Here is a 21804-nt window from a genome sequence, read left to right as displayed (position 1 = left end):
TGCTCTGCATACAGAGCTGTGGGCCCCACCTGTGCAGATCTGCCGTCAGATTCTCTCTGAGTAGTGTCCTTTACTCCTGTTTTATCCCACAGTTTGATGTAGAACCTAGAGTCTCTTCAAGGCTCTTGGCTCCCACTGGCGCTGCTGGCTCCCACAGGATATTCTAGGCTTCCTTCCTTCAACACACTTCCATTCTTTTTCTGTCTCCCAGAAATCCACTGAACTTTCTTATCCACTGGTGACCCACCTTTCCTGGCCCTTAACTTGGTCTGCTCACTATGGGTTAACTACTTCTATATATTTTTCCCCAATGGTTTTGGAGAAATGTCAAAAGGCAAATGTGTGCTCAACCTGCCTTCTTAAAACTGAAGCACGTACTTGACAGAATATATCCTGATACAACAGGCATATCATCTCTGAAAGACTGCATCACACACTAACTAGTTTCATCAAACTGAGGATGGGGTCAAAGTTGAAATCATAGATTGAAATTCAAATTATTAAGTCCTAGAAACTTGAATATATCTTTTTTTTTCTTCTTCTGGGTATCTGATGGTATCTGTCTTTATATCATGCCTTGGGCAGGATTTGGGAAAAGTTTTGCCTCTAAAGCTTGTATGAACTCAAGAAAGAAAACCTGTCTATACACACTGATAAGCATGATCTTTTTAATTTGTCTCAAAGAGCCAGCCTATCAGTCCTAGTATTTAATTAATTTTCAGTCCAGCTACATAGTTTGATGCCTGCCTATAAAATAATATATGTATCTGCAAAGGAGGAATAAGTTGAAGTAGTCTATGGTTCTTATAAATCCAGCCCTTGTGACTGGAACAGAGTTTGACAAATGGGTCTCATGGAAACTCTCTCTTTCATTAGCAATGTTACTACGACAACATGAACACTGGGCTTGACCTTAGGAGAAACTAATCTCTAAATCTGAACTCCCATGATACTCAAATGGATAGAAGCAATGTAAGAAATTTTCTGAATAACTATTTTTAAGTTTCCGGAACTGTAATCTTGTTCCAACTTCCAAGCTTCATTTCACAATATTAACTAAGGACAAGTCTGAGGGTTGGATGCTGATCATGGGGCATAGAGGTCAGAGAATGCCACAGACCATGTGGCGAAATTCTATGGGAGATCTGAGCGGAGAAACAAAGGGTGGGGTCTGGAATCGATGGTGAATTGTTTTACCTGCTGCTTTAATGAAGTACCAAGCAACAACACGGGACATGGAAGGCCCAGCTGGCAACCTTCCTTATTCCTCATACTAAATACTGCACAATGAGCCACAGGTTCATTCCTCCTACCCTAAGGGACAAGGTCCCCACTGGGAACTTAGAGTTCCTTCTTCCTGCAATGAAAGCCCAGGAAGTGACTGTTGCCCCTGGTGAGAGCAGCAGCCAGCTGTTCAAGTTATAGCACCTGTGCCTTCAACTACTCTTCCCCCAAAGCTCTGAGCTGAGCCATTGGCTTCCCTGCAGAACTCTAGCATTTCTAGTCACTTTTGTGCTTCATACACTGCATGAAACATGCACAATGGGAAAACCATTTCATGTTCACTTTCTTGCTTCTATAAACACCCACACGTATTCATGGTAAAAAGGGTTTTAACATAACTCCTGTGACAACTGTAGAGATGCAAGACTAAGTGAAGATCTTTTTTTAACCAGTCCTTTAAAATGTTTCCAGTGTGGACATATTTTAAAGCTCTCCAGGGGAGAAAGCAACTACTTATTTACAAGGTTGTGCTGGGTACTTATTCCCCTAGAGTCACTGGATGGACCCTATTATCTCATTACTCTTTAATGGATAATAAGATGTATCTAAAAGAGAAGAGACCTCATAGGAGGGAATTCTGCATGAGACTGTCACAAAGCAACCTAGGTGGAAAATAACAGACTATTAGTGAAATGCTAAACTGGAAAATAAGTACCTGAACACCACATTTGCAACGTAACATAGATAGAGAAAAATACTGAACTGTTTAAGCTCGAATCAATCTAAAAAGAACGCTGAAAACATCTAAAACAAGGCTGGAGACCCGTTAGAGTTTGAAAAGTGTTTACTTTCAGTTAGTTGGAGTATTTTCCACTCAGACTTAGATGTCTTTCTTTCTTTTCTTTTTTTTTTTCACATTCTCACTGCAAGGCAACAAGAATTCTTTTTTCACAGCAACCAATAATTATTCTTTTCTTCTTGTAATTATATAAGTTTCAGGTGTACAGCATTATAATTTGACATCTTTATACACTACAAAGTGATCACCACCACAAGTCTAGTTACCATCCATCACCATACGGTCAACCCCCTTCACCCACTTTACTCACCCCCCAAGCCCCGTCCTTTCTGGTAACCAGTAACCTGATCTCTGTATCTATGAGCTTGTTTTTGTTTCTTTTTGTTTAGTTTTGTTTTTAGATTCCACATATAAGTGAAGTCAGATGGCATTTGTCTTTCTCCATCTGACTTATTTCACTTAGCATAATATCTTCAGGGTCCACCCATGTTGTTGCAAAAGGAAGGATCTCTTTCTTTTTTATGGCTGAGTAGTACTCCATTGTGCATATATACCACATCTTCTTTACCCATTCATCCATTGATGGGCACTTAGGTTGCTTTCATATCTTGGCTATTGTAAAAAATGCAACAATGAACATAGGGGTACATTTATCTTTTCGAATCAGTATTTTCATGATCTTCAGACATATTCCCAGAAGTGGAATTGCTGGATCACATGGTAGTTCTATTCTTAATTTTTTGAGGAATCTCCATACTCTTTTCCATAGTGGCTGCACCAATTTACAGTTCCACCAACAGTGCACAAAAGTTCCCCCTTTTCCACATCCTCGCCAACATTTGTTATTTCTATCTTTTCAATAATAGCCATTCTAACATGTCAGGTGATATCTCATTGTGTTTTTGATTTGCATTCCCTAATAATTAGTGATGTTGAACATCTTTTCATGTGCCTGTTGGCCATCTGTATGTCTTCTCTGGAAAAATGTGTGCTCAGAGCCTCTGCCCATTTTTAAAGCAGATTGTTTTTGGTTATTGAACCAATATTATTCTTAAATAAATTGTGTGTATGTGTGTGTGTGTGTGTGTGTTTTATGCAAAGTAAAGAGCTTGTTGTAGTTCATGACCCCACTTACACACGGTCAGAATGGCAATAGCACCTTCTTGGAAGGTCTCTGCTAACTATGGCTTCAGTTGCCTTTTCACACCTGTGATTCAAACTGTTCAGTCAGCTAAAATGGATAGCAAGTGACCCGGTGCAAATTACAGGAATTTGCAGGACAAGCTCCAGAAAGCACTTGGCCAAGTGCCTGTGCAGTTCTATTAGACAACCCACAATTTCTTCTGGGAATGGTCCAGAGGCCCCTTTGACAAGGAGCAGTTCTGATTCAGGGCGTCTTTCAGCCCATCTTGAAGTAAAGGGGGAGCATTCCTTGAGAAGTGAGTCACTTCCAGGGCTGAGGAGTGGCTGTGTTTTTAATTTATCTGTTGAACTTCAGTCATGATGAGTAATAATCCAATAGAAAATATCTGTTCTTCACAAGAATGTCAATACCTGAAGCAGAGTGAGTGGTTGTGGGCTTCCTCATAGGACTCAGGAACACCAGATTTTAAATGGCCAATGAAAAAATGCCTTTTACAGTCATGATAATACAAGAGAACAGTGAGGTTTTATGCCTGGTTTTTGTTTCTTGTTTTTGTTTTCTCCAGTAAACACACTAAAATATAACTCATAAATATGTTCTTGATTTATAAAAGCTAGGGAAATTGAGTGTTCCTTAATTGCCTTTCTTCTCCCATAATTGAATTTGTTTGTGTTGATGCTTACAGGAAAGGGAGGGAGGGATCTGAAGTCCCCTGAACACTTAACTTTGTCAGATCATATGTCCAGAGCTTCACATATTTTATCTCATTTACCTCATATGCCACCCAAGGAGATATGAGGCCTTACTGCTTCAGTCTTACAAAGAATATGAGATTCGGAGAAGCTATTTAGCTTTCCAAGGTCACAACATCAGTAAGTTTTATATAATCTGTCTGTCTTTAAAGACTGCACTCCTCCCATGACCTTGTTTCCTTGAACCAGCTCAAAGTATTAACTAAAAATGGTGAAACGGTGATTTTTCTTCTTGACCTACCATAAAGATGAAACCAACATTGGTTGTATTCTTGTAGATTACACTATTATGTTAAGCCATGACAAAAATCAAAGAAACTCATTGTCTTGTTCTTTCATTCATTTATTCTTTTGTAGGTGCAGTTTGCTTCTTTGTTTTGTAGATTGAATTCAAGATTCATTCTCAGTCTACTTTCGAGATAACCCGAAGTAATTTACTAGCTGAAGCACAATGTAAAATATGATATCTACATCAGAAATAGAAATGAGTTGGTCAAAAGGAACTAATCCATTCATTCAGTCATTCAGCAAGTATATATTAACCAGGTACTTCTCTAGAAGTCATCTTACCAGAATCAAGATTAACCTATTATTATAATTAAGTATAGAATAATGTTCTGTAACAAGGGGGAAAGGGAAGTGTGTTATACTACGAAGTTGGCATTTTCTAATAAGTTAAAACTATAAACTTCACACCAGAGATAAAATATTCCCAGAACAAAAATCAAGTAGATGAGTCTTATGGATCTTTATAGAAAGGGCATGAGTAACCTAGGGGAGAAAATCAAAACTACCATTTTGCAAAGGACAAGACATGCCGTCCAAATGGACAACTCTTGAATCAATCTTCCGTACGCTTATGCTTTATAGGACTTATAGGCTTAGTCATCAAACAACATGGATCAATAACTGGCACCGAGAAGCATTTCTGAAGCATCAGACAATAGTACAAATTTCCAGTCCTCGTGCTACACAGGGAAAAATGTCTTCACCCTAGAAAATTTGTTTTTCAACAGTGAATTCAATAAAAAATGATACTAATCATCTATACATGCTATGGTAAGCTTTCAAAATAAATATACATTCGGCCTAAAATATTTACCATAACATGTATTAGGTGTTGTTTAGTTTTTGTGTTGTGCAGTTTGGGTGACAACATCTCAAATTACATAAAGATGAAAAAATGTCTCAGACATATTTGAAGAAACACCATTTGTTTCTTTGTGATAGACACTGATTCTTCCAGCCTCCTTCCTACACCACCCACTTATTCCTGATTTGTAGTTGAGAAAAAATTGAAAAAAATAGTTATTCACGAAAATGCAGGTAGATTGCAAACACAGAGGTAATACAGTGATTAAGATGAGGTCTCCGTTTCATGATTCTTTTCTTCTTAAAATATGGCTATCTTTCTTGGACCTCTCCCGACTTGATATTCTGCAAGCATTTGGCACTTCTGACAACCCCACTCTTTTTTAGATCCTGTCCTCATTGCTTTTAGGATACAAGTGCTTTAGTGATTATCTCCTTCCCTTTTGGATCACTCCTCACCCTTACCCTCTCTTCTTTCAGCAACACACCAGGACTGTCATGCCCCAGTGTCCCCTCTGAAGTAGACAATTGACCCTCTGCTCTGTTCAATCTACCTCTTCCTGAGGGAAACTCACTCCTGTCTATTGTTTCCATTGACACCTCAATTTCTCCATGAACGCTGTCTTTCACAGAGTTGCAGCTCAAACTGTGCCATCTGAGGTTCTGGCTTGCTCGGTAGGTATTTAATGGGCTCTCTCACCAGCATCTCAAATACAACATGGCAGAGACAAAGCAAATTTTCTTGCACTAGGTCTTATCCTACACACCGTGTGTTAGGCAATGGCACCATCATTCTCCTAGATACACAGAAAAGTATTTGCATACATTGTTAACTTTACCTCAACACTTTCTAGAAAGGTGATGTTTTAACCCCATTTTGGTCATGAACCACTTTGGGAATCCAATAAAGGTCGTGTGCCCCTGTGGTGGTTATGAGAATGAGCCTCTCAGATCTCCAGCTGCAGGGAGCACCATTCACAGGGGGCCCTGGCTGCTGTGCTCAAAGTAGAGCTGCTGCCTTTGCACCTCAGCTATGCTTCTGACAGGCTGTTCCCAGACGGTTACTAAACACAGCAGGAATACTAAGGCACAGCTGTTCCTGGGAGACTAGGGACTCCCCTGATTAGTAATTTGGCTGGAGGATTCCACTGTGGCCTTTTTGAAGCTTCCTTAGTTGGAATGGCATTCTGAAAGGATTCCACCAGAACTTCCTTCCTTCCTTTCCTCCCTGAAGACTCTCCCAGCCTCTTCCAGCTCCCTCCTCATTTTCTCCCACAGGCATTTTAGCTAAGAAATTTCTTAAATCTTTAATATGACCTTGGCATCTGCTTGTTGGGGGATGCGGGCTAAAAGAATATTCTCCCCAGTTAAATTCATACTTACACTTCCACAAAATTTGACACACAACTTTTGAGGTTTGTGCATCCCCATAGTTCACTCATGGGACTTATAGGAAGCCCTGGGCCACAATGCTAAGAACTCTCCTTAGAACCTGTCCTTTTCATTCCACCCCCACTACCTTCCCTTAACATCCTACTCATCTTTCACCTGATACCTAAGACAGTCATAATTTATATTTCTCCTGCCAAATATCTTTTTTAAATCTATTATTCATGATCTTTTAACTTTTTTCTAAAGAGAAAATCTACTTGCATCACTCACCTGTTCACAAACCACCATTACTTGGAGGATAGCCCATTGATCAAGGTCATGTCTGCTCTACCCAAACTTCCATCATCCCTCTTCAGGCACAGTGGGGTTTTTGTCATCCCTTATGTTGCTCCCATATTCTAAAATGGCCTTTCTCCTAGTTTTGCAGGTTAAAAATGATCCTCCTCCTTTTAGGCCCAGTTTGAATGCCACTTCCCTCCTGAAGTCTATTTTATACCTTTATCTCAATGTCCGTCACAAATGGTTTTGTGAGGAGCTGCCTTTCCCACTACACTGTAGATTCCACACAGACTGTTTATGAATGCTTTCCTCCCCACACAGCAATGCCTTTCCCACAGCAAGTGCTCAGTAAGTATTTGTTGACCTGAACTACACCCCAAATCCTACAGAATAAACTCGATACTCGTCACACTGGCATTTAAGACATTCCATAATCATGCCCCATACAGCACTTTCTCCACCACGGCAAGGTTGTCCTCAAAAAACCTTACACAAGGGTGATTTTTGTCCCAGCAAATTGACCACCATCTAGTGCCTGGTAGTCAGCCTCATAAACCAAAAGCAGATCTTTCCCATGAGCCAAAGTGATGATGTAGAACACCAGAATGTCAGTTTATTATTTTACAGCAAGAAATTCTTGTTGTGGAGACTAGAATACATGAAACATCTATGATCAGTAATTATCTCTCTGCAGGCAAATCTAAAAGGAATGCTAAGTTACAATCAAAAGAATGTGTGGTGAGTCAGAAAGAGAAGAATCAGATTAATTGAATATTTAATAAGATCCTTTATTCATTTATTTACTCATCTAATTGAATATCTACTCAAGCCCTCTGAGGCTGGCATCTCCCCATACTATGTTCTTACCTATGAGACCAGAAGACTATAAATCATTTGGGTAAAACCCTCTTCTTGACAGAGTCTGATGGGGATGGCCAAATTTCATTTGCTAGGCTTTTAAGACTGACTAACCCAACTTTTTATGATTGTTTGCTTCATATGTGTTGATTTTATATATTGTATCATGTTACAGTGCAATCTCCTAGGTCAGTAATACAGCTTGGTATTTAAGGTGACCTGGCATAGCTAAGCTCTGGCCCATTATGTATTGAATGGCCTCTTTCCTCTGTGTCCTTGGGAGAGTACATCACTGTGGCCTCCTTGCTATCCTCCAAGCATCTTCCACTTGTCCCCTTTACAGAGGGGCCAGCCCTGGCCAGCCTGCATATTTTTGCTGATAACACACCTCACTCAACTCTGCCATAGGACATTCTTCCTACCTGACCCACCTGTCCCCCTACCTGTACCTTTCCAAAGCCTGCTCCCTCCTTTAAGATTCAGGTCAGATTCCAGTTTCTCCATGTTGTCCCCTCCAATCACTCCATCTCATTTGTGAAGTCTCCCTTATTAGAACTCTCATTCATTCTGAATACCACTTATTGGTCACTTCACCTGTGCTACTTGGGTTTTTTTTTTTTTTGCGGTACGCGGGCCTCTCACTGTTGTGGCTTCTCCCGTTGCGGAGCACAGGTCCAGACACACAGGCTCAGCAGCCATGGCTCACGGGCCCAGCCGCTCTGCAGCATGTGGGATCTTCCCGGACCGGGGCACAAACCCACGTCCCCTGCATCGGCAGGCGGACTCTCAACCAGTGTGCCACCAGGGAAGCCCACTTGGGTTTTTATTTAACCCTCTATTGAGTGAATATGATGTATCATCAGCTAAGTTGTAAACTCCTTGGAAACAAGAATTTTGCCTTATAAAGTAACAGTTCAGATAACTATAATGCACTTAGAGAGAGAGGGAAGACTTTTCTCTGGAACTTTCCTGGCGGTCCAGTGGTTAAGGTTCTGTGCTCCCAATGTGGGGACCATGGGTTCAATCCCTAGCTGGGAAAGTAAGATCCCACATGCTGCATAGCGCGGCCAAAAAACATAAAATTAAGTAGTTAGGAAAAAAAAAAAGTTGTTTAGAATGTTATCTCTTTCAGTGGAACTAGACTGGAAAATACAAAAGTGTGTTGTGTAGTCTTGACTTTCCTCAATACTCCCTCTCCGGGTCCTTCTGCCATCATGATATTACACCCTCTAGAATGTTCCTCCTGGCTGATTCTTCCCTCTGGTCCTGATGTTCCCCTCACTTACTATGGGCCTTTCTGCTATGGTCCAGGCTTAAACCTTACTGGCTCCAACCCCTGCTTTCTGTCCCCCATCTCTGCCTTCCTCTCATCCCCTGTGCTTTCTTGCTGCCTTGGCAGAGCCTACGGACTTCCGAGCCATCTTGCTCCTTCTTCAAACTAGCTCCATGGAGCACCCTGGCCTCCAGACTAGGAACCTGAACCCCAAGCTTCTCTCCCTCCACCCCATCTGTTCCTCTACTCAAAATAAAACTGCATTCTCTTGCTGAGTGTGCTGCCCTTAGAGCACCTATCCCCCACTCTCCCTCCCCAACCCCAGCTGAGGGGGGTCACCGCAGGAGATGTGGAAGTGTAGTGATGATTGCCCCTCCTAAGTAGCAGGTTACTGAGTCATCCAATCAGGACAAGGTGTTCAGCTCCATTCTCTTGCAGGAGTTGCATTTGCAGGAAGACTTTTGGGTTCTGGCTCCACATGATCAGCACCTTGGCCAGCACCAAAGGAGCCAGTGGCTTCATGCTGTGACAGCATGGATTTTCCAAGGCCATGTAGTTCAGACCAAGGATGACCAGGTCAACAGATGTGGGTTCCAAGACTGAAAAGACTCATGGCACTCTTCACCATGCAAGGAAAAGAGAGGATCTGGGCAGCCCTGATTCTCACACGTGCATTCACCAGTAGGAGCTGGAGACTGGGCGTGACGAGGTCTGAAAGGCTGCCTCTTGCTCCTGTTGACTCTGGCAGAGCATTCAAGATTATGTGCAAGCAGAGGCCAGATGAACTCAAAGATGGGAAATTGGAGGCTCTCTAGACCCCATCGTTGAAGAAGAGAAACAAAGTCGGAGGTTGTCCACTTCAGCCTTACTTACCCCAGGAAACACTCTCAGTCAAGTCTACTCTCTAAATAGCTCTACTCTGAGAACCCAGATGTGGCTGAATCTGTAAGAAATCAATAGGAAATGGCCCTCATTTCTCATGCAGCCCTGGGCCAATCCCTCTGAGTATAACTACTGTACTTCCTGGTCTTTTCAGGGAAACTGAGGCTGAGAAAGGGTAAGACTCTGAGACAGCAGCCAGGAAAAAAAAATGTCCTTTGAAGGGGTTGTCCTCCCACAGGCGAAGGGCTCCTTTGGCAGCCTCTGTCAATGCCAGCAGGCCCGGTGGGGCCCCTGCTGCACTCTTAGGTGGAGCTTACTCTCTGCCCCTTCTCCCCACAAGTCAGACAGACATCAGAGAGGACCTGGCACCTGCCAAGCATGAGATTCCAGAAGCAGGGGCATTGGCAGACGATGGGGTCCCCAGTGCTGCCCCTCAGATGGGACACTGGTATTCTCAACCACAATGGTATTCATGGTTTTGAAATGGCCTGTTTTTCCATTAAAAACAAAAAAGATAAAGTATTAACAACTTGCCTGGAGTCACACAGCTAGTAAGAAGTAAAGCCAGGACTTGAACTTGCTTTGTCAGATACATAACCACTACACAGAAGTTAACTAAGTAAAGGTCAAAAATATTTTTTCTATTATTTTAAATATAGTTTAATGAAAATCTTTCGGAAATGGAGCATACATTTCCATAGGTTCAAAAATAGAGAAAATGAAACTCGTTTCTGCTCCCTAGTTACTGAACAGAAACAAGAGGTTGTCATGGTATGATCCCAATTTAACATCTTCAAACAGACTCCCCTAGACCTTGCTGATGGGTGAACGTGGGGAGGAGACAGGGGAACCTCAGTCAAGCTGCACTGCTTTCTTTACATGACTTTGTCCCAACCCCCGCCCCCAAATGTGAGCAAATGCACATACTTGGGCTTGTCTATTGGTACAACCTGTCTCCCCCCAGCATACCCTGGGAGCAGCCTGCACCACCTACAGGCAGGGCCACCGTGCTGCTGGCTTCTGTGCACAAGTTTCCTTGGGCAGGCACCTCCCTGCATGAACACACCTTTCCAAGAGTGGTGTGTGTCCTGAGCTTCCAGGCTTGTTGCCTGGAGGTTCCTCCTTGATGGAGACCCTAATGCCGGTGATTTCTTGTAAGTCTTGTGTAAAAACCACATTGAGCTCCTGTGATCCAGATTTTGTGAGAAGCCAGAGATTTACTTTCTGTTACACCCTATGGAAAGTGGTTGCTGTCAAATCAACGTTTTCCTTTCTTTCTTTCTTTTTTTTTTTTTTTTTTCATTATCCTCTTATTTTTTGTCTGCCTTTGGTGCAAACCTGTTTTTCTTCATATGGTAAAATCTACTTCCTGCTAGAATATTATTTGATTTTGAGCCTACCAATTATTTTATGGTCAATTTTAACACATTATTTAATACCCTGGAAAATAGCATTTTAGCCAGCTCTTGATTCAGAGTTATTATCATGAATATACAGTATTTGATTCTTATATAAAATATGGTTCCATGTCGAGAATTGTTTTTTTATCATTGTTATGACTATAGACTTAACATTTCCCTGGCTCTGACCATGTCTCTAGCTCCCAGTGAGACATCCTCTTTCTCTTCCGGGCTTTCTACACCGCTTCTCATCTGAAGAGAAGGAGAAACCAGAGTCAGGTACTTGTTAAGAAGCCTGGTCCAGAAGAGCCAATAAATCTGAGAGAAGAACCAGGAAAGTGAATACATGGCTTTATTCAGGGCAGAGTTCCATAAGTGAGGCTTTTTAATTCTTACTTCTGAGTCAGGGCTATACTTTGGAGAGCTGAAGATGTAAGGCAGGTAAGTGGGGTATCTCATTCCTTTGGTAACCCCACAGCATCCCAAAGGACAAAGGTGACCTTTTGTTGATTGACAGTAGACTGGATTCAGTCATTTACCTGAGGTCTTTCCTTGAAAAGCCTCACACATTTCTAGTTATGCTGGTGGTATCTTGGTTGAGCAAAAATGTGTGAAGCAAAAGGACAGAAATATAATATGTGGCCATTACAACTTTTCTCCCCAAACCAGATTCTGGCTAGCAGGGTGGTTAATGACTTGTTTGTGAGGCTCTGATATTTCTGGACTTACTAACATGGCATTCCAATTATTTGGGTAATGTTGGGCCCGGGAAATGTCCCCTCACATTTCTTTTTGTCTTGGTCACGTCTTAACTCTTGTCTTTCTTCACTGGTCCTATGAACTAGAGGCTAGGGTCCTCTCCTAAACACTGTAACGCCTGCTCTAAACACCAGGACTAAAGTGGAATAGTCCTCACAGTCAGGGATTTATGGCCCAAATTCTTCCAAATTACATTCAATAATGAGCAAACCCTTCTGATTCTGAGGACCTCCAGTTAATTAATCACAGGACCCAACTAAATCATTTTTGGCAGATGTTGTCCAAAAGCTAATTGGTTCATAACCAATTATCTCATAAAACAGGTACATTTATTTAGAAACTAAAACAAGTACATCTTTCAATTAATGCATCCTGGCAGTTTCATCAGAACACTGCTTTGATCAAAACTATGTCATCTGTGGGCATGTCTTCCAGGTTTTATACAGTCACTGAGGGGAACAAGTAACAACTACTACACTTTACAGGCCCAAAGCTTCCTTTCATGCTCTACAGTGTAAAATCTTCAGGATTTAATTAATCATTTTTTCAAGTACCAGAAAAGCCCCCAAACTATTTTCTGAGCACAATTCTAGTTTTCTTCATCTGGCCTCCATGCAGTGGTCGGATGGCTATCAATCCAAGTAGATAGCATATTTTACCTACTCGCATTTCATAAAATAGTATCAAATTGCCATCTGTTTATTTTTTATTTCCAAAGGACACTGTTCTATGCTTGACTGACATACTGCCTTTCTTTAATATAAGACAGCGTCCAAAAATATAACACCAAACTGTCAAGTGTCCAATTCTCATCAAAACCTCAGGCTGAGATTGTTGGACAGTCATTTAAAATATATGACATACATATGACCCAACGCCACATAAAGTCTATCCTTTGATCAAAGTTGCTATCGAAAGGCCCAGAATTGAAACAAGTGGTTTTGGCCTCTGCAGAATTGCCTTTCCTGAGCTGTACTGTAGATGTCATGCCCTTGGCTTTGATGTAGACACTAGAGGAAAAGCCTTATGAGTCTAGATGCCACATGTGCTGTAGGAATATGGCTTGAAGACATTGTACTCTCAGTCACTCAGTGCACCTTTTATGAACCTACTGTGAAATGCATTTTGGAACCCCTGCTAATATTATCTATAGTCACCCGAAGAGACAGAAACTTTGTTAAAGGCAGGGGTGTCACTTACTCTGGGCTGCAATAATGGATAGGTTCCTCCCGTCTGGATATCAATAAGACAGCGCCTGGAGGAGCCTCTTAACTCAGGACTTTATGGATCCATTAAAAAGACCAGTGGGGACCATATACTTTACACTATACTGTAAACCTGAACCTTGCTTAGTTACGATGACGGGGGATTCTGGACAATGGGGCTGTGGTATCAGTTTCCAGACCTGAATAAAAGGCCTGGCTGGTTGGGACTTTGAGGATCGTTTCGTTTTACTACTCCTCTTGCCTTTGTTCCATTCCTGCTGGCGAATGTGCTCTACCCTGTTCTTGCCCCACCCAGGGCTGAGCTGGAATCTTCCTTCTTGTTTCAGAGTGCTTTCTGTGAGAGTCTGTTGTGCCCTTGCTCACACTGACATCACACGAGCCTTCAGCAACTGCAGGCTGAGGAGGACACCTCTGCAAGTGCCCTGCGCTAAGTTCATTTCCAAGCCCAAGGACAGCAAGCTGTCTCTTTCCTTCCTCCGTGTCCCCAGTCTATGCCCTCCAGGAAGGCTGGTTCAGCTTGCCCGGCCCTGCGGCAATGAGAGGGTTTATTTCTGTTTCTTTGGCCTTGAAACAGTAATTTTCTGCTGAATCACACTTTGGGCAGACAGCTGGGGCACCAAGACAATCTCTGTCTGATTCTAAGAAAGTCTCCCCGGCTGCTGCAGCTCAGGAGGACACCTGTCAAACAACTTCACTCCTAGTGGTGGGAGGAACAGGGCTGTGGTGCTTTTGAACTTGAGTTTGAAGCCTGGCTTTGCCTCCTACTAGCTGTGTGATATCAGGCAAGCTAGGCAACCTCTCTGAGGCTTGGTTTCTTCATTTCTAAATAGTACTTACCTTGGCAAGGTTGAAGTAAGGGTTGCAAACTACTGCTTCTCTTGAAGAATGGAGGTGGGGAGGGGAGAGGAGAGGGTGAGATAGATCTGTACGTATTTTTTTCAATAAGAATGAAAAACCACATCTCCCTTTTTTCCCTTGGACTCTCAGAAAACTTAAGAGATAAATTGGATATTCAGTTTGAGCGGTACAGTAGATAAAACCTTCCGCCCCACAATTTTGAATGTTTATTTCTCCTGGATCTTTTTGTTCCTACTTTTACCTATTTCTGGGTCCTCCTTTTAAAATCACATTTATGGTTCATTATTTCACGTGGATTCTCTTTATTCATGTGGGTTTTGAGCTCTGCTTGAGGTTTGAAGAATGTCTCAAATCTTTTATGGAACGAGATATGGTGCACACATAAATATGTATATATTGCTTGTTCAGAGACGTTGCTGTGAACATTTTTGTGGCACTATATAATAATATAATAGAGAAAGCAATCTCGCACCCTGTCTTTCTTACTCCTCCCAGCGACCTTGTGAAATAGACATTATTAATTCCAGTTCTTAGAGGAGGCAGCCTGGCCTCCGGGGTTGGCTTTCTTCAGATCACTTAACCTCTCCCAAGGGTCAGAATTTCATGTGCGACCCAAGCCTTTTGAATCCCAGCCTAATGCTCCTTCTTCTGCCGCGGAGCTGCCTCTCCAGAGAGTTATTAGCTATTTCAGATTAGCTATTGGGCCTAATAAATAACACCCATAGCAAGAGGCCAGGCTACGTGCCGGGCATTTTACACGCATTATCTCATTTAGTGCTTCCCACAAGCCAACCGTGTAGCCACTGTGTTAGCCTCTCTTATAAACCATGAACTACATGAAGGCAGGCTCTCCAAGGTCCAGGTCAGTAAGAGGAGGGTTGGGATTTGAACCCCGGTTAGCGTGATTCTAGAACTCTCGCTCTTATCCACTACCCTCCAGCAGCATCTGCTCTGTCACCGAGTGACACTTCCTGGGAGCCGTGTTCAAAGGACTCTGGGCTTGTGTGATGTCGATGTGTGTCTGTGAGAGAAGCAGATGGCAGCAGCAGGCTGTTTCTGCTCCCCTGACCTCTCCCCACAAGGAAGCCGGCTCTAGGCAGGCAGCTGGATGGCCAGGCCACTAACCTGTCGCAGCCCATTAAAGTCTCAGGACACTGTGATCTCACTGGGGTCTGTGAGGAACGGCCACCATCACCGCCTTTGAGTCCCAGTTCACGCTGTCCTTGAGGGTCAGCTTGTGCACTGTGATTTTCTCAGCATTCTCTTTGCTGTCTGCTTTAAGACCTTCACATATAGGGTAATAACAAAATACACATTCCAGGTACTGGCCCTTAGAAGCATCCTGGGACTGTTTTTGGAAGTATAATTATTACCTTGAAGTTTATTCTTTTTATCTTTGGGATTTATTCAGCTTTTGGAGGCTTTTACCTTAAGATATGCTTTTGGGTTACAATAAACAAGGCTAAATATTTCTGGATATATTCAAAGAGGGTGTGCTTTTTCATCTTGATAGGGATACCAACTCTTTTAATGTTAGTAGGATTATTTTATTTTCTCTGTGGGCTGTTGCCCCTCTTGACCGAAGCTCCAGGCTTGTCTTTGTTGCTCTATCCCCAGCTCCTAGCAACACCTGAGGTCCAACCTCCATCCATCACCGTATAACTGATCACAGGCAGCTCCATAACTTCTTGAAGCTTTGGTTTTGTTTAGGTTCTTTCAGTCATAAAATGGGGATAATAATCACCCTTTCTACCTCTCGGGTTGTTAAGAAGTTCTAATGAGATACTGTATGTTAAAGTGCTTTGAAAACCATGTGTTGCCATGAAAATGTAAGATCACCACTGTGGTCCGGGTGCAGACTTCTGATAAAGGGCATGCATGGACTTAAGGGATATGCCAGCATTAATTACCAAGGCATTTGGGCCTGCAGCCTAATTACCTGGAAGAAGAGTGGAGAATTCTATAACTCCGTCATTTTGCCTACCTGTCATGAATCACAGGCATTGACTGTGGAACTGAGGTTTGGATGACCAGCATTTTTATCCAGATCGTCACAATCAAGTCTGCAGAGATATGGGAAGAACACGGTGTTGTGAGTGCACCTTCCTTGATAGCAACATGATCCATTCGTCTTGAAACAGGGGTTGGCAAATTACAACCAGTGGGCCAAATCCAGCCCACCACCTGTTATTTATACACCCCACAAGCTAAGAATGGCTTTTATAATTTTAAATAATTGTAAAAAGATCAAAATAATAATAATATTTTGTGGCACATAAAGTTATATGGAATTCAAATTCCAGTGTTTTCTATAAAGTTTTGAATTTTATGTATAAAATTTGTGAAAATTTGTTTTCTCTCCTGTTCTATAAATACCTACATAATATTCTCAGTTTTGCCTGGCAAAGTCTAAAATATGTACTGTCTGGCCCTTTGCCCAAAAAGTTTGCTGACCCCTGTCTTGAAGCATTCATTTTGCACTCGAATCCAAGGCATTAAGAGGGTCTCATCAATTTGAATGCTGCCATGCCACTCAGGGACTTAATTTGTGCTGAGACTCTAAGGGAAAGATGTTCTATATCCAAAAAAGGCTGAGACTTGGGCACTGAACGGGCAGAAGGGTCCGTCTGGGACTCAGTCAGGATGAGAATGGGCCAAACAAGAAAACGTGATAGGGAGGAAAAGAGAGATGTATAAAGCTAGCAGTGGAAGAAACCAGTTCCCCAGTCCCCTTGGTGATGCAACGTGACCCAGATCTGATGAGGCCCTGTGTGTGGTCCCAGTTCTCTCCCCACTGGACTCAACACTGTTTATCCCATTGTCTTCCATTACTGAGCAATAGGTGTTTTCCTAATGCTCTCTTGGGAGACACAGAAGAAGGGAGTTGGCCATGTTGAATGCACAGCACTTTGGGCCCCCTAACCTCCCCTGGGCTTTTCTCCACGCCCTCTCCCCACTCCGCACCCATCCCTCCTCTGCTCAGAAGCCCCTCTTCCTCTCTCCCTGCCCCAGTTGCTTCCAGCCTCTGAGAACCGGCAGGCCCCATCCGTCTCCTCCTCTCTCGCCTTTCCTCTGGGCCTCTGGCTTACCCCCCAAGTCTGGGCCAACCCTGCATGCCCACACCCACCGCTTAACTCTGCCTTGAGGTTTGCCAGCAAGTTCCCTCCGTGTTGGGGGAGGAGGCAATAAACGACTTATGAACTTTCCCAACCCACGGAGCCGAGGCGCCCTGAGCACCTCCGTCGGTGGTTTGGAAGTCTTGGCCAGTGATGTCATCTCTGCGGATTTCTCACACACGGGAGGAGACATGGCTGAGGAAAACAGAGCCAGGCCCGAGCCACAGATGGAGATCAGAGCCAGAGGAATATTTTCCCTGGCACCTGACAAGACCCAGTGCGTGGGGTTGAGTTCTGGAGAAACGGGAAAGGCAACCTCAGAAGTAACAGGGACTGTACCAGGCTGGACAAAAACATAATTGCTGTGGTTCCGTGGGATGTCTGCACACCACGGTTGTCCATTCCCTGTCAGGCCACATCAAGTCTGCAGTTCACATCCGCTAGGTACGTTGTGCAATGCTGTGACATCAATTAAGCTACTTCACCTAGCTTTGCTAAGAGGGACAGACCCAGGAGAAGTGAAGAAGTGGAGGGCAGTGTACAAATCACCAAAGCTCCGTGCAGTCCATGACCTGGGTAAATTCACCGAACAACCCTTTGATTAAGGAGGAACGCATTCCCGGGGGGCCTGGGATGACAGCTGAGCCACCTGTGCAACCAAGGACAGAATGTCGCTGAAGCCTTTCCGACGAGTGCCCTTTCCTGGGAAAACTCTATTGTAAGAAAATGAAAGCGTGCATTTTTGCCACCAACTCCTTTAAGCAGAAATGAAGTCTCAGTGAGTAAAATAACCCTGATTAGCACAGCACTACAGAGAAGCCTCCAGGGTCTGATTTCACAGCCCCTCTGGACTTTCTCTTCAGGCAGTTAAGCGTTCACAAGAAAATCCCTTCTTCTTATGTGGCTTCTCCAGCTGCATCGTTTTGTGAAACAATTTTTGAAAGACAAAACACAATAAAGCCCCACACTTGTACTTCTCTTATCTTCGATGCCTCATGAAATTTCCAACTAATCTCTAATATGCTTAATTTCTCCCCACCCCCAAGCCTCAACCATTAAGTTAAAAAAAAGAAAAGGGGGGGGGCAGCGGGAGAGATGTCCCTTGTGTTACTCAGCAAGTGTGTGATTTGTAAGATCCTAAAAACCCTTCCAGCCCTGCTTATTTCGACAAAACTACTTAACACTTCAAGCTATGAACCACGGGGCATAAAAGTATAATCTGCAGAGAAAACCTTAATCCTCTATAGTAACCTATTTGAATCTCCTCAAAAACATTTTGGTGTGTAGGCCTGGAGAATTAAGTCAATTGTTTGATCTGAGAAGAAAGGCAATTAGGGCTCTCTCTTGATCTTTCTGGTTGAATTCTACTCAGGGGCAGCCACTGTTCTCAACAGCTCCATTTGAGACCCCTATTATGATAATAATAGAGGTGAGCATTAGAATTGCTACATTTAAGGGTCTTGCTGCATTTTCATTATGAGTTGTTTTATCTGAGAGTTTCCAACTGTGATGGGCTAATAGTCAGCCTACAAATATTAGCAAGCTGGGTTTTTTTGTTTTTTTGTCTTTAAACTTCATTTAAAACTTTTTCTTTAGTCGGACAAATATTTCAGCAGAAATGAAACTTTCAGAAGCAGCTACTTGGGTGATGGGATGGATGTGTTCATTCACGGCTGGGTTATTGACAGAGATCTGATGGGGGGGGCTCTCTTCAAAGGGATGTCTCTGAGGACATTGACAGTGTAAGACACAGATGGAGAATCTAGTCGGGGTTGTTGTGAGGGAAAACTGGGGGTTCTGCCCTTATTTGCTTATAGCATCTCCCAAATCTCGACATAGGAGCAACAATCTAGTTGGAGCTGCCAACGGGTGCTGTGTCTAGATATACAGTTATACGGAACTGAATAAAGATCATTTGTATTTGTCCATAGCAAGGAATATTGGAGAGGGAGCTGCTGCCGGAGATGATGGGGTCGGGTGACTAAAGCCTGTCCCACAACACCCATTGGTGGCATCACTGGTGACCAAGCCATTCCTCGGGTTTCTGTGGCTCTAGCTCATCATCTAGAAGTAGCTCCTGGAGCCATTCTTTGTCTGCTTGCCCGTTTATGTGAACTCCCGGCCTCAGAGAGGTGTGAGAGCAACAGCTTCAGGAAGACAAGAGAGACCAAGCTCCCCTGCTTCCTGCCGGATCCCACTGAGCTCGTGCTCTCCTGCTCTAGCACCGAGCTCCCAGCCAAGTCCAAGGGCAGGAGGTCCAGAGAGGGTGCAGATGCTGCAGCCTCCAACGGTCATCCTCTTCACCCTAGCCCCAGAGTTCCTGCAGGAGGGCCGCTTGGAGGATGCTGGAGTTCTGTTCGAGGGTAGTTGAGGCTTGTACAAGCGTGGCAAGGAGGAGTCTGGTTATTTTTATTCAGCCAACAGTGATGGCGAGCCCACAAAGAGCCCGTGGTTCAAAGGTAGATGAGTGATGGTCCAGCCCACCAGGAGCTTGTGGTCTAGCAGGCAAAGATGGGTGAGTCAAGAGACAGTAAAATACAGTGTGACAAATGTGATTCAGGAAAGAACCCAAGGGTGTACGCTTAACCTACGTTTAAGGTCCAAGGAAAGGCTTGTGACAGACAGTCCCTGAGCTGAGGCCCAAAAGATGAGTAAGAGATAAGGAGCAAGGAGGTGGCCTATTTAGGGCTGTGCAAAGCCCTGGAGGGGAGAGAAAGGAGAAGGTGTTTACGCATCTACAACTTGTTCTATGAGGCTGGAGTGCAGCGTGAGGGGTCCGGGGCCAGCAGAAGAGGCTGGTGTCTGGGCAGGGGGGAACTGAATGCGGAGATAAGGAATTTGGGCTTTATCCTACAGGCAAGGGGGAACCCATGAAATATTTTAAACAGGATAGTAACATGAAATGATTAGCCATTTAGAAAGAGAAGGGGAAGGTATTCACTTTCTAATGCTGCATAACAAATGACCACAAACTCAGTTGCCTAAAACAACATCCCTCATCTAGCCCCCACTGACACATAAAATTAATCATCACAATCATCTAGTCCCCAAAAGAATTAGAGAACTGGCACTGTTGAAATTATTAGTTCAGGGGTGGAGGGTGGGGAACCTGAAATACACATATGACACAAAATTTGAAACTAAAGCTAAAATCAAGCCTTTAGTTCGCATACAGAGCATAAAGGAAAAATGTTAAATGACACCACAGGAAAGCAATGCATCACATCCAGAATGTGGGAGACTCTATGGAACAACTGACCAGGTTTCTTCAACTAGAAAAAAAGGGGGAGTGGAAGAATGTTCCAGATTAAAAGTGATGTAGAAGACGTAAAAATGAAGGCAACGTATGGATCCTGTTTGAATCAATAGTTGGACAAACCAGCTGTACATCTGAATATGGGCTGGTTATTCGAAGTTATTAAGGAGTTTTTGATAATTTTGTTAGGGGTCATAATGACATTGTGGCTAAAAAACAGAATATGCTTGATCTGAAAAAAGGTTTTTTGTCATGGGCAGTATGGTAAGGTGGAGTCAACAGCTGGGTGGACTGACATCATCTCTCAAAATCAAACTAAAGGTGGGCCTCCCTGGACCCCACCATTCCTCCAGAAGGAATGAGTCACTCTCTCTCGCTCTGATCCTCTGTGTTGCACCTTACGTGCATGGGTGTATGTGCTTCCTTTTCTAAATAGCGAGCTTCCGGGACTTCCTTGGCGGTCCAGTGGCTAAGACTCCGCCCTTCCATTGCAGGGGGCATGTGTTCCATCCCTGGGTCAGGGAACAAAGATCCCGCATGCTGCAAGGTGCAGCCAAAAAGTAAGTAAGTAAATAAATAAATATATATATATATAAATGGTGAGCTTTCTGAGAACAAGGATGCTGCTTTTCCCACGATTATAGTAGGTGCTACAAATACTAATAAATCTTAGAATGAATGTTCTCCAAGCCACTAATTCATATGTAAAAATGTATTTCATTTCACGGCTACTATAATTTATCATTTCTTTTAACATAAAGGGGCATTTCTGAACCATACATAACCATGTCAGAATGAAATCAGGAACGTGACAGCATTGGTTCAATATAGCGTTAGTAACAGGTGGGTGAACTTTTAAAAAACTCTTGTTGGGCTGGCAGATATTCAATTAGGGTTGTTCATTGCCTGCCTCAGAAACACTTATGTTAGTGAAGGTAACACTGGTGGCTATACGGATAAATCCCCAAGTAGTGGTTTAACACACAGATGTTTGTTTCTCATTTGAGTAAAGTCCAAGCAGTATTCTCCTATCCTTGGAGGGGAGGTGGGCGGTGGGAGTGGGGGTGGAGACTCTGCCCCACGCAGCCACTCATGTTCTCACTGATGGTAGCTTTCAAGGTCACCCTCCCTGGATGTCGGCATCCAGGCAGCAAATTGGAGTAAGGGGATGGAGAAATGGCAAACATGCTCCTGGCACCATAGCCTGGAAGCTCTTCACATTCAACGGGTGGGAACTAGCCACTTGGCTTCACTTCAACACAGAGGCTGGAATGTGGTCCCCTGCTGGGCAGGCAATTACTGACAATAATTCTATAAGAATAAAAATCTTGGACTTCCCTGGTGGCGCAGTGGTTAAGAATCTGCCTGCTAATGCAGGGAACACAGGTTCGAGCCCTGGTCCGGGAAGATCCCACATGCCACGGAGCAACTAAGCCCATGCGCCACAACTACTGAGCCTGCGCTCTAGAGCCCACAAGCCACAGCTACTGAAGC

The sequence above is a fragment of the Mesoplodon mirus genome (genome assembly GCF_964341445.2).
Source record: "Mesoplodon mirus genome assembly, chromosome: 5".
NCBI classification, from domain to species: domain Eukaryota; kingdom Metazoa; phylum Chordata; class Mammalia; order Artiodactyla; family Ziphiidae; genus Mesoplodon; species Mesoplodon mirus.
The sequence above is the reverse complement of the archived record's forward strand: the minus strand, read 5'-3'. Positions refer to the sequence as shown.